Raw genomic sequence first — 9,904 nt, forward strand, 5'->3', positions numbered from 1 at the left:
AATAAATACACACTAAAAAAAAAAAAAAAAAAAAAGAAAGAAAAAAAAACCCAACAACAACCCAGTCCCTTTGACTCACTCACTGTCCCGGATTCAGGTACGCCCTATCCCAGATCCACGACTGCCTTGCCTTCTGTCTGAGGTGGCCCTGGGTGTAGCCAGAAGTGCCTGTGGTTCGGACCCGGTGCCCATGGCGACAGCTGCTGCTGGTCCCTGATGTCACGAGTCAGGTGGCATCCTGCCTCACACCTGTGCCGTGCACCTCGGCTTCCCAGCCACCGTTCTGGGGCTTTCGCGGGGCCGCTGAGTGCAGGATGCACCCCTAAGCACCCACGCTTCGCCTGAAAATGCAAGGAGAGCTTTGTGCAATGGGACGTGATGTCGGTAAATAAATTCTTCCCCCTTTCTCCTCTTGGCAACGTGGCCTCTCCGAGGGCTGCCTGAGAGCCTGCGGGGTTGCCCTACGGTAAAGCTGTTGTCACTGGGCAACACCCTCTCCTATATTTGCTCCCCACTTTTCCAGCCCCACTCTTGAGCTCTGGGATCGCACTCCCCAATAAAGTGTTTGGCTTTCTGCTCTTTTTTTTTTTTTAATTTTTTTTTTTAACATTGATTCATTTTTAAGAGTGAGAGACAGAGTATGAGTGGGGGGAGGGGCAGAGAGAGAGGGAGACACAGAATCCGAAGCAGGCTCCAGGCTCCAGGCTCCAGGCTCCGAGCTGTCAGCCCAGAGCCCGACGCGGGGCTCGAACCCACGGACTTCGAGATCATGACCCGAGCCAAAGTCGGACGCTCAACCGACTGAGCCACCCAGGCACCCCCAGCCTTCTGCTCTTAAACCCTAGGCTCTGTTTTCTTTGTTTGTTTGTTTGTTTGTTTGTTTGTTTGTTTGTTTTAGGGAACCCAGAATGAGATGCCATTCTTGAAAAGAAAATGCATTTTCTCCTTTTCTCTTTGTGCCGCCTCCTTTAGGAACTGGAACTCCTGTTCTTTGGCTGTGGGGCTCTAAGCAACCTTGCCTGGTCCCCACCTTGTACTAAATCTATCAAGGCACTGGCAATTGAGTGTGTACGAAACAAACACTCAGCTGCAACTTTTACAAAGGCACTTTCTGCTGGAGGATTTCACAACTCTGTTTTTGTTTTTGTTTTTTCTTTTTTTTTTCACATAGCCAGAAAGCAAATCCTGACGAATCCAAATCCATTTGCAAGCAAAGGGTGGTTCAATAAAGTCAGAGGCAAGCAAGAGGGGGGAGCATCTGTCTTCAGGGTGGGTTTCCATCACAGAGTATGTTAGCATTCAAATATAATAACTTAGTTTCAGACGGTCGGCTGGTTTCTCTCGACTTCATTGACAAGAAAAAAAATTAATTGTAAAATTCCGAGTGTTTAAAAGCGATTTCTCTAATCGCACACAAGAGTGATGTAAAAAGGAGATATAACGAGAAAATGTAAAATGGTGTTAGTCCACTAGGTATTGCGTTACGCTTCCCATTCCTGAATCAAAAAAAAAAAGGTTTCAAAAAAAAAAAAAAGAAAAAAGAAAAAACACAAACAATGGGACTATTGTGATGTAGTTTTTCTATTGCTGGTTAAAATGAAACATTTCTACATGAAATATTCATTGTTATGTTTTTAAATGCTTAGGATTTTAATTAGCAGAGGGAATGACGGGAGGATTTCATATTCCCTAGTGGCTATTCTGCTACCTATGACTCTCCCCCTTCACAATCGGGAGCAGGGAGATCTTGAAATGCCTGTTGGGTTTTGAAAAACTACATCTTGAGATGTGAATTTTTCTATTGGAGCATTTCAGCCTTTTCATAAACCTCTCTGTTATCTTCTTTTGGAGATGCTAAATATATAGCACAAAGATCGGTTCTAAAATGAAATGTGAAAGGCACCGCAGGCTTTATATAAGCAAGCGTGTTCGCGCATTGGCCATTCATCCCGCTGAAACACCTGTTTCAGCCACAATTCGAGACTTTTCAAACAGACTTCCTTGGGCATATCAGGTCTCACAAAGATGACAACTAAACGAATGTGCTGTCTCGTATTAGATTCTGAATTGGCAGATAGACATATATCCTTCGTTCATTCAAAGGGATGAATAGAAACATTTATGAGCACTCTGTCAGTCACCGGGCTAATACATTTTGTATACAGTGTCGCCTCTGATTCTGTGCTAGTTAGGGTAACGCTAGCTGCTGTAACAAAGAAACCTCCAAATCTCAGTGGACTGTCACACTCTGTCCCCTAATTATCTACAGTAGGTGTCCCCGGTTGACAGGTGGCTTTCCTCCACCTAATGAATCCAGGACCCAGTTTTTTCCTTGCCATGGCTCTTCTGTCTGTGCTACAGGATTCTGGAGTGTTCATCGTCCGGCTGGCAGGACCAAGAAGTAGCAGGGAAAGCACACCCATCCCTAATCACTTCAGTTCACACGGAAGACGAATCCAGACATCACCCGGATGCAAGAGAGAGTCCGCAAATGTCGCAGCTGGCTGCGTGACCCCTTCCCAGAGACAAGTCTACACTGCACAGAGGGAGCACACATTTTAGGGGCCAACTAACCATCTCCCTTCCTCCCTCTCTCCTCCTCCCCCCCACCCAGAGCTGTGAACCCGCAAACAAACCCTATGAATTAGGCATAGTTTTTCCATTTCACTAACGGTGAAACAGGCTTTTGCAAATTTCCTAAAGTCTCAGGGTAAGCGGGTTGGGATAATGACCCAGGTCTATAAGAGTCTAAAACCCTGGATTTTTCTAACATATCATGTGACATGTAACAAGCATTTGTACAGCTTTTTCAATATACAAAGCACTTGGGGCTTATTGGGAACTGGTGTGTGAAACAGCACGCGCCCCCCCCCCCCGGTTTATATAAATAATGTATTTCGCACAATTTTACCCATTGATTTTGAATGAATTAGTGTATACCCCAGGGGACTTCGAACATTGATATATTTGTTTATTCCTGATGGGGTTTTTTTTTTCATGTTCATTTTAGACCATAGCCTATTTTCATAGTATAATTCTTAACATGGCAGAAATTGTTTTAGAAGATGTATAGATTTGGCTGTAATTTCCATGGAAAGCTTACTCATAATTTTTTTCAACAACTTTGGCTTGGTTTGTGGTCCACCAAAAATAAAAGCGATACTTGGAACTGCTTCTGCCTGGGTTCAGTAAATTAATGTGGTTAGTTCTGGTTTATAGTTAAGTTGAATTCTGATTCCTAGGAAAAACAAAGTCTCATTTCAAGTCAAATAGCCTGTTATACGTTTTATTTATTTATTTTTAATTTTGTTTTCAGCACAGAGCTGTTTCCTCCGACACTGAGGCAGTAAATCTTGGCAGATGAAGATTTCTTCTTTCCTGTCACAGTGCCCCCTCCAGCTCTTCCCCTGATGCATTTCATGTCTATTTCACCTTCTACAGTTTAGTTATATTGACTGTTCACATCATCAAAATGGAGTTTCTGAGTTTGTTTTTGTTTGTGGGGAGCCTCAACTAGGAAGTAAACGAAGGGTGTTCCAGTCACCTATCTCTGCATAACCACCCAGCCTAAAAGCTAGTGACATAAAACAACCATTGTGTTACGTCTGTGGGTTCTGCAGGTCTGACATTTGAGAAGGACTCTGTGGAGACACTTTGGCTCTGCTCCCTGATGTCTGGGACCTCGGCTTAAAAAGACGCAAAGGCTGGGGGTGAGTTGACAGCTAGGGGCTAGACCCATCTGAAGGTCTCCTCGCTCACCTGCTCCATGACTGATGCTGACCAGGACCTCAGATGAACTCTTGGCTGGGCCATCTTTACCTGTGGCCTCCCCATGGGTCCTGAGCTTCCTCATGGCGTAATAGCTGGGTGCTAAGTGCAAGTGGCCCAAGAGAACAGGGCAGGATGACCTATTGGACACATCACATGGCATCATTTCTACCATAGCATTAGTTGGGCGCAATCACAAAGTTCTGCCCAGGTTCAAGCGCAGGGGACATGGACCCCACCACTCAGCAGGGAGGGGTGGTCAAAGTCACACGGTAAGAAGGTGTGGGGTAGGAGACATGTTGGAGACCATCTTTGGAAGGTACAATCAGCCACAGGAGGTTCAGGAGACAAATCCAGGAAGGTGGGAGCTGTCACCACATTTCTCTCAGGCTGCTGCTACTCAATAAATCACTGCAGGTGTGGCCGGAATCAATGGAGGCCAGATCAGATGGTAACGCGTTATTGGACTTTACGAAAGGCTCGGGATTAACCAAACAGAATGACAATACAGAGAAGTTAATTTTATAGACCAGACGTAGCTGTTTACAGATGCACAGAGCTGGCCCCTACAGAGCAAGCCCCTCCATTCCAAGCTTCTGGAATGTCAGCCCCCCCACCCTCCCTCCCACGGCAATGCCCAGGCACGTGTCCCCACCACACAAGGTCCAGAAGACAGTTCTCCAAGGCTCGGGTAAAGTCTGGGGTCTCCCTCTCAAATCTGCCCTCCCTATCCCAGGCTGAATGACAACAGAAACATCCACTCCTTCAAATGTATGGTCCTGCCTTTCAGTACCTCCCAATGCATCAGAACACGTTAGTTTGACATTTGTTTATTTCTCAGGGGAGAGTGCGTTTGATACTGAGTTTACCAGATGTGGGGTCTCCGATGAATGGCCCAGGCTGGGTTTCAGCCATGGTGTTCAGGGTTCTATGAGCTATCTTCCCGCAGAAAGGGTGCGAATGTACCTTCCTATGTCTTCTGAGTTTCTCTCCCAATTTCTTGTGAGCAAATGCACAAAAATACACGCACACACAGCTTCCAAGCACATAAGCACATCTGATACTCGAAATTACCTGTTGGAATAGGTATTACTATCCCCATTTTGCAGGCGAAGAAACTAAGGCTTAGCCGGAGTTAGGAGCCATGCCCAAACGTCTTTAAACCAGGATTAACAAGCCAATTTCTAAACTCCTTTGTGTTTTTTGCCTCAGACCGCACTGGCTGCGCGGATTCAGAAATTCTCATTTTGAATCTCATACACAGAAGTCAATATTTCCTACCTGATATTAACTCATTCATCATTTCCTTTGCAGTCTTTGCTTCGGGTTGTAGGTAGCTCCCCACCACCGCTCTCCCTCCTCCTTCCCCACCCCTCCCTTTGAGGCCATCAATTTATTTTCGATCATTATCGCTTTGGCTTCAATCTGCACCGGTTTCCTTTAAGTGATAGAACACCCTGTATCCCAAAGAGAAATGCCACTATTCTGCAAAGCAAGCCTTTGAGTCTCTTTCTAAAGAGAGTTCCTGCAGTGTGGCAGATTTTAATGACCCCCATCTCTCATGCCTGCATTGGGTCACCTGAGCCACACTGCTCAAAATGATCCAACCATCTCATAATGCAGGCCGTGGCAGACTCAGGCTCACCACAGGGTACCCGGCCTAATTCATTACGCCATTCAAAGCCATAAATCACAGGATTCTCCCCCTTCCCTCCCTCCCCTCCCACCAAAACGAGAGCTCACATGAAATCTATTTACATGGCATGATTATTCAATTAATTTTTTCATTACGCTTGCCAGGAAGCATTGCCAGGATTTCTAAAACTGCCCTGTGTGTTTGCATTACTGATGACGGTGGCCCGTGCTCCTTAATTTAGCGATCCTGGCCCCTTGGGAGGTCATGCCGAGCCATACGCAGACCGGGGACCGGGGAGGGGGTGGCTGCCTGGTGAGGAACCTGAGTGCCCGACACGTGTTTAGGATAATCGCAGAGATATTAACAACTCTCCGTGCTATCCCCACGGCCCCATCCCCACTGCAGCATTCTTCACACAGGCGTGGAGCCGTCATCCTCAGCAGCCGAGGTGATTACAGGAGCCCCTGATTGTCCTGTCTCTTTGACCCCTTCCAATCTATCCCCCACACAGGCTGCTCTAGTGATCTGTCTCCAATGTGACTCCGACTTGCTCTTACACATCAGTGCTGCCTGGAGGTCCATGGGACAAAGTACAAACTCCCAGCTTGCTCTGCATGTGACACCCAGCGTGATCTGGCCTGACCCACCTGGCCGGCTCAGCCCATGCTCCCTAATCCCTCAGCCACATAAATACCTCCGAGGCACTCACAATTCCTCAGCAAAACGGGCTCTCCCTGGCACCCTGGCTATTCTTCTGCCTGAGGTGCCTTATATTTCCTGACCACCGTCCCCCCCCCCCCGCAACAAATTTGTACCCACTGTTTAATACCCAGCTCAAATGTCACTTCTCATGGGAGGTTTTTGTGGCTCTCACAAGGCACCAGCAATCTTTTTCTGTGACATCCATAGTGCATTGTACATGCCTTTCTCGTAGCCCGGACCTGGGATTTTATTTCTCTTTCCCACGCACGAGTTAGTTAGATCAGAGCCCTGTTCATTATTTCCTGTAGCCCTTCAAGACAGGGACTCTCAAAATGACAACTTTGGGGAAAATAAAAAAGATGATTTGAAATTCACCTAGACCTCTTGAGAAGCCCCAGAACTGATATTTTTAACAGCTTCCAAAGTTGCTTCTTTTGCTGCTAACTTGGCCAAGTCTGTTGATCTTCAGTTAGAGACCTAGCATCCCAGCACATGCTCTGCCTCAGGAAGTGGTCTAATGGTTGTTTCCCGAATGAATGGAAAAACGTGTGCCTGTTAGGCCGGCAGAATCACAGAGCAGTGCTCTGCCGAGGAAGGCACAGAGCAATGGCCACCCTTTCTGTCCCCTGTCCCTTTGAGGCCAACACTGATCTGAAAGGTATCCTGGCGCTGTGAACTGTTAGAAAAGAAGTGGCTGGAGTGTGGCTTTGGGTCTCACCTAAGTGCACTTTGACTTCTGGCTCTAAGCACAGTGCATCCTGGCTGCCCTTTCCCGTGGACTCTGCAAGCCACAGTAGAGTAGGACGGGGGGTTACAACTCTGGTTACAGAGCATTTAAGGATGCCTCTGGAAGCCCAGCCCTCTCTTCCCTTGTTTGGGCCCTGGGAAACCCTTTAGGATCCACCAGCCCCCCACCCCACCCCCCAGGCTGTAACCAGAGTTGTAAACATCACCTCCCATCCTACTGTGGCTAAAGTCAACCCCCCTGGACTGTTTCTGCCCCCTTTCTGGAGCACCGATGCCTTGGGCGGATTGTCCGTGTTTCCCAAACCGACCTCCCCTCCTGGTTTTCTTAGAGAACGCAGTCTCTAGCACTTAAGTGTCAGACTATCTGACTCCAAAGGCTATTTCATCAGCCAATCCTTTCTCCAAGTGGTGCCTTCCAGCAGGGCCGGAAGTAAAAATCCTTGTGTACCTACTCTGCATTTGAATTTGGGAAAAACCTGTAAAGAAAAAGTAAGTACGGCGGTCCCCCCCCCCCCCCCCGTCCACAGGGGATACGTCACAAGACCCCCAGTGAGTCCCTGAAACCATAGTGAGCACCAAACCCTATATATACTATGGTTTTTTCCTATACACACATACCTAGGGTAAAGTTTAATTCATAAATTAGGCATAGTAAGAGGTTACCAACAAGCACGGATAAAATAGAATAATTACAGCAATATGCTAGAACAAAAATTACATCAACGTGTTCTCTCTCTCTCTCTCTCTCTCTCTCTCAATATATCTGATGATGCTGTATTCACGCTTCTGGTGATGATGTGAGATGCCAAAATGGCCACGCCATGAGACGGAGGGAGCGAATGTTGCAGGTGTCCTCGCATAGCCTTAAGCTACTTACTGACCTTCTGCGGACACATCAGAAGGAGGATCATTGGCGTCCTGACTGCAGTTGACTGCGGGTAACTGAAACCACAGAAAGCGAACCCAGAGGTAAGGGGGGGGGTGCTCATTACCAGGGCTGGGGCAGCAAAAGACCCCGGTGTTCCTAATCAAGTGGGCCGTAGAAGGGTCCAGGGCCAAGGATCCCTACTGAGCTTCTAGCCTGGGAAGCTCACTCCGCCTGGGTCCTGTGCAGGCGGGGAAGAACTCAGCCAACCCACTCATTCAGTTGGCAGGATAGCGTGAAAAGAGCCAGCTGCGGAAATGCAACCTCACACACACATTTATTAAGGTGATAGGGGTCAGGGGAAGAGGGAGGAAATTCAAAGGCATCATAAGGTAAAATTTGTCCATCGAGGGAACGGGGTACAGTAGGACTTACAAACACAGAATTACAATAAGCCTGAGTCTCACTGCATTCTGGGACCTAGGAATGTGCTAAAAATAGGGGGTGAGAGGCCATTAGCCCCAGTGGCTTGACAGGTGTAGGGAAAGATGTCCCTTGAAGGATGAGAACATTCCATCCCTGTGGTCTCAGCCTGCGTGAGAGGGGCCGGCAGGAGATGGGTGTCAGGAGCAGACAGTTCCCTCCCCACCACACAAAGGTGGCAGGTGATTATTTTGTGTCCCCAGGCAGGAGATTTATTTAACTTCCTTTTGGCGGAGACCAATAAATGTTATCGCAGTCCCTGCTGTAAAGTTGCGAAGTCCCTTTTAAAAACTCGGGCTCTTAATTCACCCCATCGCCTACCAGGGACCAGGAAGTCTTCAAGCGGAGGAGGCGGGGCTTTTATCAGCATGGATCGTGTCCCTTGAGGGGTCTCCTGCTCTTCCTTTCCATCTCCCTCCCCTCTCTCTCCTCCCCTGAAAGCTAGCCACAAAAGACACAGGGGACCTCTGGAACGTGTTGGATGGTTTAATGGAGGTCTTTCTGCTTTTCTCCCTCCAGGCTTCCCCACACCCCCAGTCCCCGCCTCCCCCCACCCCACCGGAAACACTGCCGGGGCGGCAGCATTTTCCCTCCTTTTGGGGGGATTAATGGTAAATCCTGTCACTGGGCCTTCGAGCGGTCTTTAGCCACTCTTTGGGCCTTTTTACCAGACTGAGTCAAGAATTGACATGCTAGTTGATTCTGTGAAAGAGGCCACCTGACCCTCCTCTGCCTGTGCCCCCTGAAGAAGAAGGAAAAGACTGGAGGCTTTTGTTCCCTTGGTGGTATTATTATTAAAATGAATATGTGGTGGGCTTTTTGGAAAACTCGAGATATTCCAGAAAGTAGCGAAACCAAAATCTTTTGGAAAGAAAAACCTGGGGATCCCACAACTCAGAGATAATCATAAACATTTTGGTACAGTTCTTGACGCACATAATTTGCAATTTGTGACTTTTGCCCTGCTCTCGTCACCGAGTTTTCATAAGCAGACGATCATCTAGTACTCTTCTGTTGTGACAGAAAATACAACTCAAAGTACCTAAGCGGAAATGGGCGTTTATTGGCTCACGGAACTGAAAGGGCAGGGAACAGCACGGGTCATACATGGTAGAACCCAAAGAGTCAAACTGTGTCCCTCAGACCTGACTTCTCTCCACCTCTGCCCTGCTTCCCTGTATTACCTCCATCTCAGTTTGCCTTTCTCCTCATGACAGCAAAATGGCAGTCGGAAGTTCTAGAATAGTCTTCCTCGGCTCAGAGCAAGTTCGAGAAAAAGTCCACTATCGTTAGATCTGGTTCAGTCCCCGGCTCACGTCTGAGCCGATCTGGGATGATATGATGCTCTGATTGGTCAAGACTTTGTCACATGCCCACTCCCCGGAGCCAATAAGAGTACGTATGTAGAATGAAGCCGCGAAGGGGTCCTGCCAGATTCCATCTTGACCCGAAGTGGCCCCAGTCCGTGCAAATTGATTTGACCCCCGGGTTTCCGGAGGTGGGCTGGAAAAACTCTTTTGTCAGCCCTTCAGCTTTTATGAAAGTCAACTAAATATGTGAAATAAAACCTGCTTTTCTTATCCGATCGTCTAGGCTACACAGAGGCGAAAGTCACTCATTTCACTCGTTCAGCCAACATTTCATGAGCTGTTTATGTGCCAGACATTATTCTAGAAACTTGAGGCTACAGACTTTGAAACGAA

At 47.6% G+C, this 9,904-nt stretch overlaps 1 non-coding gene across 1 annotated transcript; it reads right to left on the reverse strand.

Moving 5' to 3' along the window:
• Positions 1 to 731: 731 nt before the first annotated feature.
• TRNAQ-UUG (transfer RNA glutamine (anticodon UUG)) lies at positions 732 to 816 on the reverse strand. Its single transcript has one exon. It is a non-coding gene; the product is annotated as a tRNA-Gln (tRNA).
• Positions 817 to 9,904: the final 9,088 nt, after the last annotated feature.

This window comes from Herpailurus yagouaroundi, unplaced genomic scaffold (assembly GCF_014898765.1).
Source record: "Herpailurus yagouaroundi ecotype Mexico unplaced genomic scaffold, PumYag 216, whole genome shotgun sequence".
Classification (NCBI taxonomy): Eukaryota; Metazoa; Chordata; class Mammalia; order Carnivora; family Felidae; genus Herpailurus; species Herpailurus yagouaroundi.